This window comes from Poecilia mexicana, unplaced genomic scaffold (assembly GCF_051168715.1).
Source record: "Poecilia mexicana isolate PSO_F unplaced genomic scaffold, ASM5116871v1 scaffold_6, whole genome shotgun sequence".
Classification (NCBI taxonomy): domain Eukaryota; kingdom Metazoa; phylum Chordata; class Actinopteri; order Cyprinodontiformes; family Poeciliidae; genus Poecilia; species Poecilia mexicana.
In genome coordinates, this window is record NW_028263375.1 from 33,443,306 (window position 1) to 33,466,061 (window position 22,756).

Sequence of the window (22,756 nt, forward strand, 5' to 3'; positions counted from 1 at the left end):
GAATGAGAGTGTTCTGACATTATTCGTGGGGTATAAGTGGAGAAATATAATGGAGTGGCGTGCTAACACTCCAAAGCACGACCGCACCTCAAGCCGCCATATTGAAAAGTGTAAAAACCCACTTCCAGCATTTCTCCTTTCTAAAAACAGTGAGGATCAACAACGGAACATTCCCATTCACTGCCCAACTGCACCTTACAGAAACCTACAAAAAAGAACAATAGAGCAATTAAAGGGCGACTTTAGGGGTGAGTAGAGTAGTCGTCTTGCGATCAGAAGGTTGTAGGTTCGATTCCAGCTTCCTCCTGCTACATGTCGATGTGCCTCTGGGCAAGGGACTTAACCCCAAATTGCATACCGATCTGCGTATTGGTGTATAAATGTGAGTGTGAATGGGTGAATGTGACTCCAGTGTAAAGCACTTTGAGTGGTCAAAATGACTGGAAAAACACTATGTAAGTTCAGTCCATTTACCATAAACATAGAAAGCATTTGTATTTTGAAGAGTACAGAAAAATGGGAACAAAAAATAAGATTTACGATTTTAAGACTTTGTGGACTCGCTTTGTATGTGACATAATCAGAACTGATGATGATTGGGAGTGGATGCCTCGGGTGGAAACATTTCTGGGTGTCCTCTTTACCTGTTTATGTTAGAAGTAGAAAAAAATAGTCAGCAATGTCATAGAATCAGTTGATGTTGGCATCAACTATAAAGCTGTTTTAAGTGTGGACTTAAAGTAGACAAATTACCTTTCCATCCATGATCTGAACACGCTGATCCTTGCAGGGTGGTGAGGGGGGCTTGTGGTGCCCATCTCCAGCAGCCATCAGATGAGAGGCAGGGTTCACCCTGGACAGGTCACTAGTCCATCACAAGGCCCTGAAAGCCAACAACAAATAAAATGTATGAAAGAGAAATGTTAGATTAACAAGGAGAACAAATTCTGTCCAATTATTTTAAAATCAAATCATGTTTATTAAGCACTTGGTGTTGGTAACACACCAGTTTTTGCTGTTGAAAATGTAGCTAGCTGGTCAGTTAAAAAAAAATCCTTCCACCAGGAAGACGATGTGGAGGTTCATCCTCAGAGCTGGTTGTTGATCTGGTGGAGCCAGAGCTTCTTCTGAGACAGAAAAGTCTTTAAGTTTTCTAACACCTGATCTCTCTGGCTTCATCTTTCATCTTCATTTACTTAGACTGCAAATATATGTTGAAGATTAAAACATTGATGAACAAGTTATAACAACAACCTCAATATCAGTCATACGGAGCTTAATTAAAACCAGGTTAAGTTTATGAAGAAAAGTATATTAAGTCGCAACAAACAGAGCCTCCATGCAGTTATAACATGAATGATTGTTATAATAATCATAAAAGTCACAAAAACATTGATAATTATTTCTGAAACCAATGTAAGTTTGTCTATATCTTTACTGCACCGTTTATAATTAAACAAAGATAATTAATTTTGAACAACTGTGCAGGATCACATGGCATGTACATACATAAAGACGATAAGTCTTATAAGCTTAAGGCACACGAAATTATAAGATAATGATGATAAAAAAAAGTTAAATAAAATATAAATAAAATAAATGAAATTTGTCAGACATCAAACAGAGGGAAAGCAGAATGATAAGAACAAACAGAAAAAGACAATGGGACGCTAGTTTTCAAATAAATTCATATCATTATTGGCGTCCAAGAGCTGTAGTCCATGCTTGTTTTTCATCAGTTTTAAAGTTCTGAAGTGGTTGTCCATTAGAAGGTTTTTAAAGGGTGAAAAGACAGGTTTTCTATTTCCCCATTTACAGGAATGGATGAAGAATTTTGCAAGGATCAGCAGGTTGTTAAGTATGAGGTCGGTTCTTCTGTCTCTGTGAGTGGTTCCAAATATTATATCCTCTCTTTTTAAGGGATGATTTAGGAAACGTTTTATTGAGATCCAGTCCTGAAAGTTTCCCCAAAATGTCTCGGTGTCCACACAAAAGAAAAAAAGATGATCTGTTGTTTCAATGTCATTATCACAAAAGGTACAGTTGTTAGTGTCAAAGTTGAAACTTTGTCGTAATAGTTCCCTGGATGGAAAAATATTATTGAGAATTTTAAAATGAACTTCTTTAGCTTTAGGGCTTAGAGGGAATTTAAGGTAAGCCGTTCTCCACTCTGAGTCAGGAAACAAATTTAAAATGGAGTTATTTGAACAGCGTCTGTCACTGGCTTTCAAGGTTTTACTTCTTTTTATGGCTTTTCAAAAAAGACGAAAGTGTGCAATACCGCCACCATCTGGTCTGGAGTATGAACTGGAGCTAATGCCGTTGACTTATAGATATTACATCATACATCTGAAAATGGATTGGGTACTTTGTTAAACAACATTACATTAGGATTATCATTTTTTTTATTCTTTGCAATTTTTTTTAGCAAAAATAGTAAAGAGGCACACTTTTTAGGTGCCTAAAAAGTACCTAAAAAGTACCTTTTAAGGCACCTAAAAAGTGTTTACTTACTTGTGCATACTTAATAATAGTATTTAATTAGTTTTATTTTGTAACCAGGTTGCTGCGTGTTGCAGACTTCTGCCCAGGTCCCTCTTGAAAATGAGATCTGGATCTCAACGTGGTTTATCTGGTTAAATAAAGTAAATTAAAAAAAGGCATACTTTATTAGCCTAAAATATACACTGAGATGTAATTTAAAACATACTGAAATTAATTATTTAAAGCGTTAATTAAATTTTAAAGAATTCTATTTTGAGTATATATTTTAAAATATACACAAAATATATTTGACGGATATTTGAAATTTCTTTTAAATATACACTTCAGTAAGTGTATATTTACACTTGGGCAAATACATATTTTATTCACTTAAAGTATACTTTTATTTAATATATTTCTTAAAAGTGTATTTTGGTACAATTATATTTAAGTATGTTTAAAGTTCTAATTTAGAAATTGGTACAAGCATACTTTTAGTATACTTCATATATATTTATAGGTAGTACACTTAATACTTAGTATACTTAAAATGTACTTTCACAAATGTAAGTATGTTTGAAATATACTAAAGTATACTTTTTTTTCACCTGGGAATACTTAATGAAACATATTTACCATGTTTGATGTTTGTTGTGAATGACGTATACTCGCAGATGTACAAGATAATTAGTCCAAGTTTGTCGTTTATTGAACGTTCAGAAACTACAGCGGTTGTGATGAGCCACAGCAAAGGTAAACAAAGGTAAAATAAGCCAAACAGGTGGTCAACTCTAAACCACTCGCACCTTTTTACTGTCTCTCTCTCTCTTTCTCTCTTTGTGATTTAAGGACACCCGTTGCCGTGGCAACCGCCTGCGCTCCTCAAACCGAGCACAGCTTACACTAAAAACATTTAGTCCGTTACAATATCAGGTTTGCAGACTTGATATTAATTTTGCGATGATTAATAAGCGCTCCCCTAAACACAGCGGTGGTTGATTAGTTAATTTTAAACTCCTACTCTGCTAGTTATTTTGGTAAGGGAACCGAAACGCACAGAATTGCGCAACATTTTGTAGAAACAATAACTACAGAGAATATTATTGTTGTTGGGTTATTAATTTGAACACGTTTTGTTGATTGATTTATTTATGTATTTGTTATTTAACCCTTGTGTTGTCTTAACATTCTGTTTACTCCCCTTGTCCTACGGGTCAAAAATGACCCGCCCTAACAAAAGCCCCAAAATAAAGCAAATGAATTGAATTTTGAATCCAAAATCTATTTGGCATAATGAAACAATCAGTTCAATTCAATAATTTTTTATCATGTATTTTTGTTATACAATACAACAAGATGATCAACAGTATTTTTTTTTATACCACAAACCAGGTGTTATAGCAGTTTTCTTTTACACAGTAAAGGTTTATTATTGTAATTATATAAATTAGAAGTTATTACTTCTGAATTAATTATACTGAAAGGGAAAAAGTACACAATTTGGAACTTTTGTCAATGGTTCATTCCTTTATATTTTTTAGGAGTTGAATTATAAAAATACCTCTCATAACACAACAAAAAAAATGTAGCTTGATTTTGTGAACAATTTAACATCAGCTCTTGTGTTTCATAATTATATGAGATGTTCAACACAAGATGAAGAACATCTTCGCTCAACATAAGGTGTTGAACATAAGAAGAACGTCTTCAGGAGACGATGTTCATCTCCTGAAGATGTTCTTATGCTGAACATCCTCAACACAAGATGAAGAACATCTTCTTTTCAACATAAGGTGTTGAACTCTTAAGATATTCTTATGTTGAACATCTTCAACATGAACCGAAAAACGTCCTATCCTTTCCACCACACATGGAACATAAGATGAAGAACATCCCACATTGAACACAAAATGTTCAACACAAGATGTTCAAGAAAATCTTTATAACTTGAAGATGTTCTTCACCATATGAAGACGCTCCTATGTTGAACATCTTCAGCCCAAGAATTTGTTCAACAAAAGATGTTCAACTTCTTATGCAGAACATCCCATGTAGGTCAGTATGTGCAAACATACAACGTAGCAGCTGTTAGTGAAACGTTTACTCATGGCTTCAGCAAGGAACCAACTTGTGGTACTCAGATTCAGCATACCTTCAAATCCTCTATACCTAATTTGATTTTATTATATCTGAGATTATTTTTTGTTGCGTTTGGGAACTTGTGTGATGTGAGGGGTTAGATGCAGATTGAGAGTGGAGGTTAAATGCAAGTTCAATTCGTACATCAAGCCAGTTTCTTTGATATGTGTGTGTGTGGGTGTGTGTGTTCAGGTGTGTGTGTGGGGTGGGGTGTGTGTATGTATTAGAGAGAGTTTGTGTGTGTTGAACTCTTTTTCTGGCGTTTAAATGGTTTTATAATTCATGGGTTCAAAATGACCCCATAAGACAATACTTGGACCCTTGTGGTGTACAACCCATATGGAAATATAAACAAAAACAAAGTGTCACTTTTTTAATGACAGGGTCAATTTAGGAAAAGTCATAAAATTTCAAGTCAGAAAAAGATAGCTTAGGGTATTTTTTTGACCCGCAAGACAACACAAAGGTTAACTAGAAAATTCCTGGAGAAATTTAACCAGGGCCTGCCAAAGTGTGCCCGTCGATTGGAAACCAGCGTTCTGATGCTAAAAATAATCATCAGTGCTAAGCTTAGCTACATTGTAGTCAATAACCTGTGGAGAGGCAGAAGCATGTTGACTAAGTTGTACTTATCAACAACCCTACCCTAACCCTAACCCCATTTTAACATAACATTCATTATGTTAAAATGAATGTGTAAGCTAAATTTAGCCAAAATGCTAATGTTAGTGTGAAGGCTATCAGTAGCATGTGGGGCATCACTAGCATGTTGTCTGTCATTGACTTAGTCCTTTCAGTATACTAAACATGGCAAATAAGTAAGAAAATTAACTAATAGGTTATTTTAGGTAAAAGGCTAATGCTAATGGGCAGTGAAGTGCAGTGAAATGCTAATGTTTGTGCTAATGTTAATGAACTGCCTTGCAAAGCAAGGCAGAAGCAGAAATTAGTACACTATCCTGAGAAAAAAGCTTAATATTAATTAATATTAATAATATTATTACACTGCCTATGCAGGCTTTTATTTTGAAAGTTTCAGTAAGCTTCATTTTAATGACCACACTAATTCAATGTGTAACCGTGGTTGGTAACACTTTATTTGAAGGGGGTTGAATAAGACTGACATGACACTGTCATAAACACCTGTCATGAACATGAATAAGCCTTCATGAATATTTATGACTGTTGTCATAAAGCGTCATTCGGTAAATTGACACTTTTAATACAAAGCTGACATTATTCAAAATGTCTTTGTTATGACAACTTGACATTAACCAAGAAATCATTACTGATATAAATTTGTTATAAAAGTATTACTGATTGCACTTTAAAAATTAGGTAACTTTATGTTATTAAAGGTAAAGTTTAAACAGTAATGATTTCCTGGTTAATGTCAAGTTGTCATAACAAAGACATTTCGAATAATGTCAACTTTGTATTAAAAGTGTCATAATTTACCGAATGACGCTTTATGACAACAGTCATAAATATTCATGAAGGCTTATTCATGTTCATGACAGGTGTTATGTCATGTTTATGACAGTGTCATGACAGTCTTATTCAACCCCCTTCAAATAAAGTGTTACCCAGTGGTTTGTTTAAACCAGTCACATAAAGCCCAAAAGAGCAATTGCCTGATGTAAAAAATGTCAAGGCTTTTATTTTGAAATTTTCAGTAAGCATCATTTTAAATGGCCACACTAATCAGATGTGTAACAGTGCTTTGGTTAATCCAGCTATTTAATGCCCAAAACAGCAAGTAGTTCTAAATGCCAGCTCAGACCTCCTCTGTAATACTTGAGTGTTCCATAATGTTCTGACATTCTGCTCTGCCCTCTGTATTAAAGTGTTCCGCCATGGTTAGAACTACAGAGTCTTTGTAGTCCAAACCAGCAGCTCTGCCTTTCTCTGTATTCTGTTGCTATAGCGATTAATCCTCAGACAACTGCAGTGTGTGAAAAACAGAGGTGGAGAAAGATTTCTATCTTTATGAGACACCCAGTCGGTTTTGATTAAAAAAGCAGTCCGAACAACTGCTTCCCATTCAGGATCCGTAAGGCCGATCCAAAATCCTTTTGAAGCATATGAGAGGGCTATTTGTCGTCTCCGATAGCACCGCGATTCATATCTGTAGCTCATTCACTATAAAAGCAGCGATGAGAGAAAAATGGTGTGCGCTGAGCTCTGTGCCTGTGGTTACCCTGTCACTTGATTTCGCTTTGAAGCACCTTGACAGAAAACCATCAGCCCTAGAGAAATTTCGAAAACATTTTACGGGAGCAGGCATGCGTATCAATGTCATGACCGACTTTTATACCAATAGAACAATGTTTGTAGGCATGAGAGTGATTTCAAAATTGTTTTGGGGTCAAAAATCCACTAATTTTCTCACTCTAAAAAAACGGCAGTTGGTGTCAGTTACACTCTAAGGTTCGGCAGTTGGAAATTTCGCTCGTTTTTCACTTTTTACGTCGCCGTCATAACTCTGATCCCCAATAAAAATAATAGCACCCATCTCGGCATCGAACCGCACGTTGTGATACCATTTTTGTTGGTGGGTATACAGCGGTATGAGCCGCATTAAGGGAGACGGAAGAACTAGAAAAATAGCTGTTCCTAGCGAAACAGCCGTGAGAATGCATATTTGCAGAATGACTGCTGCAGAAATGCAAGAAAAAGTAGAGAAAAGCTTAAGAGGTAGAAGAAAGCAGAAGAAATGGAAATGGAAACAGTTGAACAGTGAAACGTAGCAAACAGCATAAATGAGCAGAAGCAGAAATTAGTAGACAACCAGAAATATTTGAAGAAGTGAAACTTAGCAAAACAAATAGCATAAAGGGCCAAAGAAGCATATTTGCAGAATGATTGATGGAGAAATATAAGAAACTTGAGAACAAAGAATAAGAAGTAGGAAAAAAGCATAATGAAGCTACACATGCATAGTAGAAATCCTTTGCCAAGTAGTGAAACTTACTTGGCAAAGGATTCAGCTGAAGAAGCAGAAGTTTCTGTGCAACCTGAATTATTTGAAAAAGTCAAAAAGTGAAAGCTTAAGAAAGACCATAATTAGCACAAGAGGAAATTAGTGCAAAACCAGAAATAGTTGAAACAAATGAACAGTGAAACAGCAAGAAGCATAAATTAACAGAAGCAGAAAAAAAACAGAAATATTTGAAGAAGTAACACATAGCAAAACAAAAAGCATAAAGGGGCAGAAGAAACTGAACATTATGATATATGAATTGCTAAAATTGATTAAAGATTGCAGAAGACCTTAGCAGATAGTAACACCAGTAGAAGTAGAAGGCATACAGAAATCTAGACAAGCAGAATGCATAGAAAGAGATAGAAACAGAGCACAAGAAAAAAATACACTGAAAGAATAGGAGAAAGTGTGACATGGCTGTACTCCAGACGAGTTTGACAGAAAACAGAAAGAGCTGTAGGAATGATAGTAATAGTTCCATAAAGTAGACACACGTGGCAACATCTTAATACATAAATTATTTCTCTACAGTGAAATATGTATGAACAGTATCATTTTGTTTGTAAAAAAGCATTAAAAGTTCAAAAATGGCAGTTACTAGAGTGCACACTCTAGCAACTGACATCAGTTAGTGAATTCCACCATGTATTTTAATGGGGCAAAAATTTGCACAAAGGGCAAATATTTCAAAAAGTGCAATAGTGAAGTTTACCAAAAATCATAGCACACTTCTCCAGAAGAAGCTGAACGTTTTGATATATAAATTAGCACAATTAGTGAAAGATGGTAGAAGTAATTGAACTTAGAAAAATGTACAGAACATTAAAAAAATAACTAGAGAAATTGCTGTTCCTAGCGAAACAGCCGTAAGAATGCATATTTGCAGAATGATTGATGGAGAAATCCAAAAAACATGACGACAAAGAATAAGAAGTAGAAAAAAGCAGAAGAAAACTACAGTCATACATTGTAGAATTATTTTGCTAAGTAATGAAATTTAGCAAAGGTATAGCAGAATTCAGCAGAAGAAGCAGAAGTTTCTGTGCAACCTCAATTATTTGAAAAGGTCAAAAAGTGAAACAGAGCTTTTGAAGTAGCATAATTAGCACAAGAAGCTGAAATTAGTACAAAACCCGAAATAGTTGAAACAGTTGAATAGTGAAACATAGCAAAAAGCATAAATTAGCAGAATCAGAAATATCCAAATCCAAATCCAAAATGTTTTAAGAACTTGAAAAGCGAAACTTTGCAAAATGCATAAATGAGCAGAAGTGGAAATTAGTACAAAACCAGAAACATTTTTAAAAGTGAAACATAGCTAAACAAATAGCATAAAGGAGCAAAACAAGCATATTTTCAGAATGATTGATGGAGAAATGCAAGAAACATGAGAACAAAGAATAAGAAGTAGAAAAAAGCAGAAGAAAGCTACAGTCGTACATTGTAGAAGTTTTTTGCTAAGAAATTAAATTTAGCAAAGGTTTAGCAGAATTCAGAAGAAGTTTGTGTGCAACTTGAATTATTTTAAAAAGTTAAAAAGTGAAACAGAGCTTAACAAATAGTATAATTAGCACAGGAAGTGGAAATTAGTACAAAACCAGAAATATTTGAAAAAGCTGACCAGTGAAACATAGCAAAAAGCATAAATTAGCAGAAGCAGAAATTAGTACAAAACCAGAAAAATTTGAAAAAGTGAAACATAGCAAAACAAATAGCATAAAGGAGCAAAAGAAGCAGAACATTTTGATATATGAAATGCTAAAATTGACAAAGGTTTGCAGAAGACCTTTGCAGACAGTAAAACCAGTAGAAGCAGAAGGCATACAGAAAGGTAGACAAGCAGAATGCAAACACATAGATAGAAATAGAGCACAAGAGAAAAATACATTGAAAGAATACGAGAAGGTGTGACATGGCTGTACTCCAGAGGAGTCAAAAAGCATTAAAAGTTCAAAAACGGCAGTTATTAGAGTGTACACTCTAGCAACTGACAACAGTTGGAGAGTTCCACCATTGTATTTCAATGGGGCAAAAAATTTGCACAAAAGGGCAATTATTTCAAAAAGTACAATAGTGAATTTTAGCAAAAGTCATAGCAGAAATCTCCAGAAGAAGCTGAATGTTTTGATATATGAATTAGCACAATTAGTTGAAGATAGCAGAAGTAGTTAATGACCGAAAAATGTGAGCAGGATCTTAATAAGTGAGAATGCTCACTTATTATTCTCACTGATAAAGGGGAAAAGAAACACTATTAGTGAGAATGCATAGAATGCATTCTCACTAATAAATAAAGATATAAAGAGACATTCTATTGGGTGTAGAACAATAGGTGCCTGCCATATTACATGGGAGGCAGTGACTGCCTTGCTCTTCCCTATGTAATGCTAATGTCAGGCCCCAATAAAGTTACAAACATTTTGATAAGCAAGTCAGAGTGCTGCTGGTCTCAGTGTCCTGACGGCGTTCAGTTTGTCATCTAATGCTCGACTCAAAACCTTCCGCAATCGACGTATTGCACTCCTGCTCTAGCAAAGCATGAACAGTTCAGAAACAATGTGAAATGGGGAAAAAGCTACTTAACTGATTAAGTTGTGTTTTCTGTTCTTGAAAAACTAATCAATCACGGCTGATTAGTGAACCCATTGATTTTTTTTACAGCAGACAGTCGCTCCCCTTTCTTGCAGGTACTGCGTACCCCCGCTCAATCTTTTAGGGGTACACAGTACCCGACCCTACACGCCTACTTTCACCCCTGATTACTACCAATAATACACTCAATTGGTGTAAGCTTAAGATGTATAACTTGCACATACTAACATTTTTAAGCTTTACTTTTTTGAGGCAGCGAGTTGGCTTTTTTTGTTTTTTTTTACGTAAAGTGAAGTAACTAGGTTTTTTTTTAAAATGAATATAAAGGAAATACATGGAAAGAATCTGTTTTGTGAATTTGAAACTGTGACTTTCTCAAACCATGGTGTACCTTGTTACTGGATGCCGGCACACAATTTTGGTACCCAAAATTTATACCCGTTTGGTCCATGACAAACACTTACAAAAACCTCAGTCAGAATAGCAGTAAAAATATCTACTCTATTAGTAAATACAGAACTAACGACCTAAGCCTGCTCTTAAAATGATGTTTTTGTGCATGATTTGCTTGTGGTGTCTTGCCAGCAGCTTAGCTGTCAGCACTAGGGTTGTTAATGAAAATGTAGCACACATAAATACCTCGCTGTGTTGTCTGCAAACAGGTTAAGCAATCCCAGGCCACTCCCACTGGAGCCTACACAGTCCTGGCCCGTATTCCTCCTGTTAGTCATAGCCTGAGGCATGATTTTTTCAGATGAAATTATCGCTCATCAAAACAAATCTGTATCTGCCTGAAGGGAACAAAAATCAGTGTCTGTAGGTAAAATCCATACTGCAAGGTCCTATTTAAACACATCTCACCTCCTGCAATGATGGACATTGTTCAAGACTTTGACAATCAAAAATGTATAGTTAATAGTGTTAGAGAAATGAAAGATAACATAGTTAAACATGTTCCTACTTTTACATTTGTTGATGTGTAGCTCTGTTCATGCATCCTCAGTTTGTGTGTGAAACCGGAGAGATTAACAGCCTGGGCTAAATTCCTTGTGTGTCAGATTTTTTGGGCAATAAAGCTAAGAAAAGTAACAGAGCTCTTCTAGCACCGTATCCCTGTAAGGACAGTTTAAGAGTTAGTTTCCTAAAGCAATACCTGTCTAGCTGCAGCTGGATGCTGCTGCTGGGTGAAACATTCTTTCTGTCATGGAACAAATCAGCCGTGCGCTCACAAATATTTCTCAAGATCTGACGTGCCAAGACAGGAAAGAATGAGGGGGAGGGAAGAATGGAGCGCAGTAGCAAGAGAGCCACACATCAGACTTGTCTCTTCTTAGAGACTGTCAGCTCCTGCTCCAAAGATTACTATCTGCAGAGAATAAGTGTGCTGCTAATGTAAGCAGAATGTTTGTCAGCAGGTTTGGCTGATGTGATTTACTGCCTGTGGTTGCAAGCTGAGATCTGATCCTGACTCTGAGCTAATTTAGTGTAGCTCCTGTTAGAGAAAACTGGGGGGAAAGTGCTAAATAGAAATATATTAATCATATTTAAACTGAAAGGCTTTGGGATTTTTTTATTTCATTTTGCTATAGTATGACAGTCTACTTGTGGAGGTGTGTTTCAGTGGAACCAGGTAGACATCTAGAGAAGAAATCCAATTCTCCTGTCTCTGTTATCAGTCAGATATAAGATACACATGATTGGGTAATGAAATATAAAATAACATGATATTCCCATATCAGCTATTTTCATATCCTGGTAAAGATGTAGGAAGAAATAAAATGCATGAATGTCTAATCACAGCAGCTACTCAGTCCTTCATTGATGAGTTGATTTATTCAGTCAGTCATTAATAATAAACACTGATGTTTCCATTTGCAATGAGAGGAAATAACAGCTGTTTTTCTGGTATCATTTCCAAACAGCCATTTAGCAAGTTGACCGAGGCTGATGGAGACTCTGACTGCTGGTCACTGCTGTTCTTTGTTATTATCTTTGTTTTTTTCATCCAAGCCTACCTGGTTGGGTTGAAGGGATAAACGTTGCTCCTTATCCAGTCTCAGTTGATAGTTTCGATGTTTTAAGCTTCTGGCTGTGGATAAGGGCAGCCTTCAAAAAGCAGCCATATTGGTGTAGCAGTTTCCTGACTTCTCAGAATCAACACATACCTGAATGACGTTCCCTCATATTTTACGTGTCTGTGTATAGATGACAAAATGCTTTTTGAAACTAAAAAAAGCATTTTTTTAGTTGTGGACAATAAACAATGAAGCACCAAAACTCTCCCAGGTTCACTGAAATCTGACTCCATTCAATGATATTTAACCCAGGGAGAATGAGAAAAAAAACAATGTTTTTTCATCATTTTAATCTTCTATTATTTTAACTTAAGCAAAGAAACAGAACCACAGTTATCATCATACAGGTAACACCCCCACACAGTGAAGCTCTTCTGCTTAGTGATGAAATATGACATAACAACAGACTGTACAGCAAAGATCATCAAGGATCACTGCTAAATTGTAATTTTTGCAGAAATACACAAAGAGAAAAAAAAACATCAAACATATAATTTCCACTCTTTGTCATGTAAGAAAAAAAAGACACTTCCAGAAACTCAAACATCCAACCCCTCCCGTGGCAAGGCAAATGCTTGTCCCCAGGGGTCAAATAGGAGGCAAGAGACAAAGAATCTTAGGCTACACACACGCACACGCTCCATCTCCCCCCACCTCACACAAACATACATATGCTCAGATGAGCAAACTGTCTGCATTGAACTCGCTCCACCAGCTGTTCACATTACTCTCTGTTCAGTGAACACCTCTGTTTTCTCATGTTATAAAACAGATTTCTGCCCTAGACGTCATTACACAGTAAATACACTCTTTCTAAATGAATTCTTTACTCATTTATGTTTATGTATTCATGTTTTAAAGGGGCAGTATTATGTAAATTACAAAGTCAAAAAAAAATTGGTAACACTTTATTTGAAGGGGGGTGAATAAGACTGTCATGACACTTTCATTAACATGACATAACACCTCTCATGAACATGAATAAGCCTTCATGAATATTTATGACTGTTGTCATAAAGCGTCATTCGGTAAATTATGACACTTTTAATACAAAGTTGACATTATTCAAAATGTCTTTGTTATGACAACTTGACATTAACCAAGAAATCATTACTGATATAAATTTGTTATAAAAGTATTACTGATTGCACTTTAAAAATTAGGTAACTTTATGTTATTAAAGGTAAAGTTTAAACAGTAATGATTTCTTGGTTAATGTCAAGTTCTCATAACAAAGACATTTTGAATAATGTCAACTTTGTATTAAAAGTGTCATAATTTACCGAATGACTCTTTGATGTTCATGACGGGTGTTATGTCATGTTAATGAAAGTGTCATGTCAGTCTTATTCAACCCCTTTCAAATAAAGTGTTACCAAAAAATTAAGTCACATTGTACATACAGAATTTTTATAACAACTGAAGGCAACACAATTACTTGATTGTGCTTTAAAATGGCTGTATATGGCTGGAAAACACATAATGCTGAAATTTAAATAGCTTATCATGCACAACTTCAATAAAAGTAAAATGTGTACCGCATTTTTTGTAGTTTTTTATATTTTCTGATCGCTAATAATAAAATCCAGCACAATTCTTTAACAAACAAAGCAGAGTATGATGACTCCCAGCTGCTATTTAGGAACCGTATCTAGCCTTATGGAGAAAGAAACCACATCAAAACAACAGCATTCAGCCTGGTTAGGACAGGTGAGCTCAGACACAAACAGATAAATTCTCTTTTATGTTTTACATAATCGCTCAAGTGAATGCTGTGATCTGTGAGCTTTGGCTCCACATGTCCAGCTGCATGTTCTAAAAACACAACAAGATCATGATGTGGGAGGTTTGTATGATGGAAAGGACAAAGTGGTCCATAGATGAGGGTGCATGGTCACATGTTTATTGTAGAAATATAATCTGAACACTGTACACTGTAAAACATAACTAGTTCTCCTTACTTAATATATATGCAAACTCATTGCCTCATTTTTTTGTTTTGTTTTCATTAAATAAACTGAACGAGTAACATAAACCTGTGCAATTTTAATGAGCGTAAACTTAAGGTAACTTAATAAATCGGACTATGTTGTAATTACTTAAACTGTACCCAAAGCTTTTTTTACATGTAAATAAACACAAAGCTTTCTGAAGGGACAATTTTAACTTAAAACTACTTATGTGAAAAGAAAATTCCTTGATTGAAACTGTTCCTTGCACCTGTCTTTTGTTTCTCTACTCAAATTTTGATAGAAAATATTGAAAGAAAGCAGTGATATTTTGCTCACTATTTTCCAGTAAAGAAAACACAATCATATGCAGAAAACACAATCTGCAAGACAAGATCCTCAGACAGAACACAGTAACTCACTCATGATGCAGTTTCATGTAGCTAAGAGATGTACTGCTCTGAAATGTAAGCTCCTTCCTGAAGAACTGACTGCAGAGATGAAAGGCTTTACTTTTTCACCTCAAACAACAATTTTTTGTTACAAATAAAAAAAGTAGTTTAGTTTCTCACTGCTGCATTGTGGGATACCTTGCTGGCCAATCCCCACTGGCAAATACCCTTTCACCTTACTTCAAATTCATTTTTAAAACATGTGTACCTCAATAAGTGATCAGCTTATTTAAATCAAGTGCTTATTGTAACTATGTAAGAAAAAAAATGTTAAAATCTGCTTAATTTATTTGATTAAAGTGAGCTTTTTATTTAATTGCACACTCAAAAATTCACTGGACTTAGTTTAATTTAGTGTTAGCAAAGCCTTGGCCAAAGTCAAGTTAGATTCTCACATTTCTTTTCAATTAATTACAAAGTTGCTTTTTACAGTGTAGACATGCTGTTGTCACCATGTCTTGCTACTAAAAAATAGACTCAACAGAATGAGATCTTTATCTGCCTTGTTTTTTGTGTTTTTCTTACATTGCCTGAGCTAGGTCTTCAGTTTCTGAGGTATTTCTAGACCAGGCTTATCCCCATTGTGTTGTAATTAGATTATCCTGCTGTGAATAAAAGTGTTGCTGTTTGGCTGGATACTGACTTTAGAACAAAGAAATTTTGAAACAAAATTCTAAACTTGACTGGAATGTATGAGCCAGTCATGCAAATTGAGTTCTAGTAAACCCGTCAGAGGAAGGGGCAGCAGAACACACTGAACACCTCAGAATAACATAAAGGTTGATGTGTGATTCATTTCCATTGCACTTCCTCTTTCTTGATGAGATGACTTTGTGTTATTTCTTTGGACTAAACTGATTTGCTCCCTTAAATTGATTCTACGCTGCTGACTTCTTTGTAAAACTAGTTTATTTCTGTCGTCATTGTTTACATTTTGTTAGACAATTATATGATGATGTGAGTGACATTAAAATTATTCATAATTTCCCATTTATATTAAGCCCTGAACTGCCACAGAGTGCTGGAAATGGTTCAGCTACAAAAGGAAAGGCAGTTACTTGGTTTTCCTCAGACAGGCAGGACTTTCTGCTCAGGAGTCTGTATGCGAGCGTCCCTTTGGCATAGAGCCAGTACGGCCTGTACCAGTCCGTGATAACTGGGGTGGGACTGGGGTGGCAGATAAAACCCTGGCATCTGCAACATCACTGTGACGGTGTTAGTACAGATGATTTGCCAATCTGACACGATGTGATCTGTCTTCTGATGACACATCTTAATCCAGGACATCTTATTTATCTGTCAGGCATTATTGAGTTTTGATACACGTATACTAAATTGCATTATGGAAACCTCTTCTTATTCATTAAACAAAATGTATCAACAAAACATGTTTTCTAGCGGAGGAAGAAGTTAGGACACCCTACCCATAAAGAGCTGGTGCGACGCCCTTTGGTTAAATGAACCAGTGAGAGGCGTTTTCTTTCCATCTGCCAGCTGTTAACATTGGTAGGAGTGGGACCACTGTAACACACTCCTCACTTGTGAGAGGAACAGCCTGTTTCAAGTTACCCTCAGCATCTCAGTGAGATGAGGATCTGGGTCTGAGTCAGCCCAGTTTTTCCCACTTCTTAATTTCTAAGCAGTCCCTGATGTGTCATTGTCATGTTGCAGGGTCTATTCCTGCTTCTGTTTTAACTTGTTGACTTCCAGGTCTGGACTTGTTAGCAGGTGTTTTGAGTGTCGTCAATTAAAGTCTATTTTCCATACAGTGGAATGGCTATTTTCTATTTATTTCAAGGGTTCTTTAAAATCCTTTACTTTCAGCAGTACCTGGAATATTTGTCTCCCTTTGTTGCTCCACCCTGCTGAGGAGACACACCAGGAAAACATACATGCTCATTCAAACAGTTGTCAAACTCAAATTGAACCATAAGAAATCATAAGAAACAGATTAACATTTTTACCCACATTCTCATCTAAAGATAACGAGTCGCCTTGACAACAAGAATGTTCAACCCAATGTCAAAGTGCAGCCAAAATAAAGAACTTTAACAAGAAACTTCGGGTCTGTAAATCAGTTAAACACAATATAATATCAATAATCTTTTATTATTGATGGAAGTCCGGTCTCCATCACATCCCTTTAAATAGGTTTGATTTCCAACCCAAACAGAAGTGCCTCCTACCTCTTCACACCTGTCCAACAATTTATTGACAAACCTCGATTCTTTCATACACAGCAAATTTGGAAGTTTTCCATCAACTCCTACAGAGTTAAATTCAACATTTTGAAAGTGTCTGTATTGGTCTACTCTGGATGGTGTAGAAGTTAGACTTTTGAAAGTGTCATTTGTGATACAGTTGAATCAACACTACAGTAGTTGAAATCAAACACACTTCAGTGTTAATCTACCCAACACTAGTGTATATTGTCAAAAGTTAACACTATGAACGTGTTAATCTAACACAGGACGTTGTACAGTATATATTAACATAGAAATCTGAGTTTTGACATACTGGCAGAGTGTGCTGTGGTGGTGCAGGGGTTAAGCACAACCTACATATGAAGGCTCTAGTTTTCAATGCGGCTGTCGTGGTTTCGCTTCCCGGTCTTCCCCTTCTCTCATTATTCACTTTTTGTCAATTTACTACCAAATAAAAGCCACTAGAGCAATTAAAACCTTTTTTTCCCTAGAAACTATTGGCCATCAATAATCCCCAAATTAAATTTAAAAGACATTAGATACCACATTAGATGCTACAAAAACATCAGCACCAGTTGCAGTATGCAATCTACTTTTACTTCAAAACATCAAACAGCACTGACAGCAATATACAACAAAGGTCATACATTCATGGTACTTTGCACTGAAGGTGAAGTGTGCTTTGAAAGTTCATTGGAAGCGGCCATGGATGGTCTTGTGATCACTGATGGTGAAGTGTCTTTGGTGCTGCTCTTGTTTTCATCAGCATGGAGGAAGACTTCCAGCCTGGAAGGAAAAACAAGAAATATAGCAGAAACATTAGGATAATAAATAAATATTTTAAAAAGTAGTGTGAGCAAATCTAATCAGACTCACCTGTGTGTGTCACCATCATATTCATTTAAATTACTCTGCCCACCCGGTTTACAAAATAAAGCATAAAAAAAAGTCAGAAGTAATTACTAAAGAAATTAATCAGCTTATAGAAAAAATTTTGGACAGCATTAAAAGTCGTGCCAACCTGTCTGAAGAAATGTGTTGGAGTCATCATTAGTGATGAGCTATCTGAATCCAGGCTTAGAGGCTTGTACCGAGTAAAAAGGGGGCGTGTCCGATGAATCCCCGCTTCGAGGCTTGTGTCATCTTGCTGAAAACCACGTGACTGGCAACAAACGAGGCCTCACATTGCATGGATCACGTAACTGCTTCATTTTGCGTGTCAGTTTTCAAAATAAAAGCACGATGAGTCATGCTGCTTCATGGATTGTTGTCCATTTGGTCGCGCATCAGAGGAGGATATTTGTCTTCAGTGGCCAAATAAAATGAATACTGACCAACATATTTGATGTGTATTGATGATGGCACTCACCAAAATGTAATGTTTGTTAATGGTTTTCTCAATTGTAGATTGTTTTTTTATAACTATATTTTTGTGATTTTATTATGTAAATCTCTTTGAAATGCATTGTTGCTGAAATGTGCTACAAAAATAAACTTGACTGATTGTCTGAAATGGAGCCAGCAAGAGGAAAATCTCTCACATCTGGGAATTCTTTGAGATTATCCTCACAATAAAATTCTTCCTAGATAACAATAATTTAACCCCTCCACCTCCCAATTTCTCACCTTCTGCAAATTTCCACTATTATTTGTAGTCCGATTAGCAAAGATATATCAGTCTTGCACAGCAGAAACAGATTTATTCCTGTTGCAGAACTAAAATTCAACATGTCGCCAAATATAAGGGATCAGAGCCAATTAGAAATCCAAGAAAAAGCGAATGCTCCAACAGGCACTGCACTCCCAAGACATTAAAGCATCAAATGTCTATTCTCAAATCCGTCTATGATAAAAAAGAAAACCCAACACAACCACTGACCTTCAACATAAACCAGGATTAGATTGGCTACAAATAATTTTAATAATTAAAACATATGACAATTAAGTATGGTTTCAATGATTCTCCTGTTACAAAACATGAGTTTGATGAAAACTTTGTGACAATATTGTGACAATTTTTGGAAGTATGATCCACCTGGGTGACAAGGCTGTTACAGTTTCACCAGCAGATGTCACTAGTGAGTGATGAATGAAGCATCGAGTAATGAACCTTTTTGCAAAGCAAAGGGCTGGAAAGCTTCATTGCTTCATGAGGTTTCACTTGCCCATCACTAGTCATCATAACAGGCTTCAGTCACCAACATGACACACTGACAAAGAAAAAACATTTTGGCAGTTTTGAGATGTGCCACAGGTACAAAACACCAGAGTCAAATGGCTTAATTGCCTCCTCATTGTGTAGATATGTTCTCCAGAGTCCTGCTAATCACCTAATTATTGTATTCAGGTGTGGTGCAGCAGCAGCACATCTAGATGTTGCAGGACAGTGGCCCTCCAGGACTGGAGTTTGACACCTGTGGCATAGGTCAAGCCAATGGCCCAGCACAGCCACTCCCCCATTTTGTAGTCTACAGCCAAAAACTTAAAGGAAACGACCCTGCAGCTAAATAATGTTAACTCAAATGGCCTCCAGATTTTCCTGACAGTTTCAATGTTCGGTTAAGATAATAAATAGTCGTATATACCGTGATATCCAAACAAATAAACGTACGTTAAGCGAACTGTGTGTATGAATTGATACTCTTGTGTAAATGGAAAAATAATGCCTCCATAAAAAATAGTCAAAAACATGATCATTTTAACATGGAACTTACCTTGTTATAATAAGCTCCAGACAAGACGCCATACTGCTGCCTCCGCTCCTCAGGCAAACATGTGACGCAGTAGCGGAACAAGACGGCGTGGGCCGGGGGGCGGGGCTAATGACCGGGCCCAAATAATAAAGCTCGTGATAATTTAACTTTACAACATGGACATGCCCGCAACAGCGGAGCTAACAAGTTTCATCACCACAGAGAGCGACTATGTCATTCTGAAATCCATCTGACATGAAGTACAACAAACCAAGAGAAGAACAGAAACATCAGGCTACTGGTCACTAATGATGAAACAACACAAATTCAAAACATGTTAAAGTAGTCCGTAGAAATGCTCTAGCTAGTTTGCCATTTGTTGCCAAGTGACTGATGATGACGTTGGTGACAAGCTTTACCCAGAATGCACCTGGAGACAATAAGGACGATTCATTTGTAGTTTTGTGTGTCATGAAGTTAAATATAAGAGTGAAAATAAAGCCAGTCATGTAGCACAACATTTTACTCAATATTTTACACCCACGATGTCACTGAAATCAGTCAGTCTGGTAAGGTTTTTAGCAACCATGAGTCAACAATGGGGCACCCTACTATATAACCTACTGGGGTATAGAGCTTTGGAGTTGACGTCACAGGATATGACGTTTTCGTCGCTCGGCGCCATGTCTGGGGTCCACAGACCAAAACAAACTATTCAGAACACCGGTGTTTTCATTGTGTTACCAACCGCAGTAAAGTTGTTTTCAAGTTGGATACTGGATAAACCGAGCTCCACGGAGTAAGAGACGTTCAGCTCAAGGTTGATCCGATTTATCAACGCTAATTTCGGCCAGCTGTTCTTAAGTCTCTCCACAAGCGCTCGGAGTTTCACATTGCTGCTGTCAATTTCCGAACACTCCTGTGCATAAATGCTTTGTCTTGTGACCAACTGATACCAAAAAGTGGACATTCATGCTATTACACGAGGCATACTATCTTCTATTAAAATTTTAAGTCATATTCAATAATTTTAATATTAAATGTTTTCTTCAGTAGCTTCCAAATTGTGTCCCATTAACTCAATCTGCTTGAAATTGTTCTACTAGATTGTATAGATGAGGCACACTCACCTTTATTACATTTGAACACCTTTTATATATTTTTTAGCTATTTCTGCAGTCAAAATTTTTTATTTTTCTTAGCTTGTAGGCCATGTAACCTATTAACTCAAAATCTGTGTACAATTATTCTATTAAACTATAGATTAGGCATATTTTTATTCCATTTTGACCCCTTTTTTAACCAGAATTATATTTAAAAAAAAAGAAAATTCATAAAATGTATTACCTCAGATGATCATCATTTGTTACCCGTAATGTTCAATTGCATAAAATTCTAGGCCAGGATCTGTCATTACATGTTCACTTACCTGAAATATGTTAAATACAACAAATATTTATTAAAGTGTGGTCTATTTCATAAAATTTGTCACCTTTATTGTTTAATTACACATTAAATGTTTAAAGATGGGCTCTTTCATCTGGTTTGTGTCATGATGTGGCAGTGGACACAAATGCAGCAGGCAGTGGACTTACTTTATGTGGATGTAGAAACAAGGCTGATCTAACAATAAGAACTAAGGAACACAGAGCAAGAGAAACTAGAAGATCTAAACAAAGAAATAACCCAACTAGAATGACACAGAAAGATACAGACTCAGACATGGAACAATAACTGAACCTATGGTGATCAAATTAAGAAATAAACATTACTAGAAACCCTGCAGGGAGGCTTAAATAAGAAATAACTAGAAGGATAAAATAGTCATTAAAGAAGGCTTGACATGGACTCAGACAAACAAGGAAAAGCAATAATATTATTCTAACTACACTAAATACCATGAACCACTTAAGTGAATTGAAACACAAAGTTAATAAAATGAAAAGCAAAACAAACCCAAAAACCCAGTGTCTTGACAGATGTCTGATTATATAATTGTTTACTTTAATCACATAAAATATTTATTTAAAAATATAATCTCATTACATGTATGTTTATTACCTGAATATTTAAATATCAAATTGTTACTTAAAATGTGATTCTTTTCTTCACGTTTACATGCAACTTGAAGTGCTTGAATCAAACGATTCATGAATGTTTAATACATTAAATTATTAAATGAGAGAACAGCCACTTCCAACTGTATTTCAACACAAATGGTTCCTGTTCCTCTTCAGAGTCTGCAGCCTTGCTGAGCTCCTCTCCTGGGGTTCCTTCCTCCTCAGTCTCTCCAACTTGCTCCTCTTCTGTTGCCTCTGCTACTGTGTTTTCATTATTTACCTCTTCTGGGGTAAATAATGAAATCAGTCTCAGTAACCTGTTGATGGTTTTGCTGTATCGCCTCTGTAATTGACGCGCATGTCGGTCCGATGTTGTGGCGTTTACCTCAGTGACCCACATTCAGCACTGGACCCCAGTCAGGATTGAGCTCATCCATTTCATACGTCGGTTTGCCTTTAAGAGGACATATCAGAACACATCGCTATTAAAGCTGTAAATTTGATAACACTAGTAAAATAGTTTACTTCACAATAATGTAATAACCTCGATGTCCACTGACAAAACTCGGACTATGCTACATAAACAATATTAGCCCGAGCTAAACAACAGAAACTGAACGTAAGAACACTCGGACAAAATCATAGAACAATATTGTGACACAAAACCAACAAAGCAAATTTAGACACTCACCAGAAAGGAAATGTCTGGAGGAAACTTGTAGGTATCTGGGGATTTTGGAGAACGTGATATCAAGACGTGTCACCGCTGATACCAGGACATTCGTCTTCTTTTCGTTAGCACCGATAGCTTAGCCTCCTCACGTTGTTTCCAAGCAGGATAATAGTGAAACCAAAGTCCGTCTTATATCCTTTTACCGTTTCAGTCGTGTGATCGGACATTACAGACAATAACGTAGCAAGTTCGTACCATAGCTAAATTATTTTAAGTAACTTGGATTGAAAAAATCTGCGAGACTGTTTTTTTTTATACTGCGAGACTGTTGTCTATGGACCCCTAAGATGGCGCTGATACCCCTCCGACTAGAGCAGTGACGTCACGCTCCAAAGCTCTATTGTACACACTTTTTAACAGGAGAGGGATCTGACTCACCTAGAGTTCAA

General features: G+C 36.3%; 1 protein-coding gene and 1 long non-coding RNA gene across 4 annotated transcripts in view; one reads left to right on the forward strand and one right to left on the reverse strand.

The window, feature by feature from the left end:
- Positions 1-22,756, forward strand: part of bcar1 (BCAR1 scaffold protein, Cas family member) — a 109,730-nt gene that overhangs the window by 59,120 nt on the left and 27,854 nt on the right. The gene's annotated exons all lie outside the window — the stretch shown is intronic.
- On the reverse strand, positions 21,557-22,705 carry LOC148159535 (uncharacterized). Its single transcript, XR_015763110.1, has 2 exons — positions 22,326-22,705; positions 21,557-22,088 (listed from the first exon to the last, which is right to left on the reverse strand). It is a non-coding gene; the product is annotated as an uncharacterized LOC148159535 (long non-coding RNA).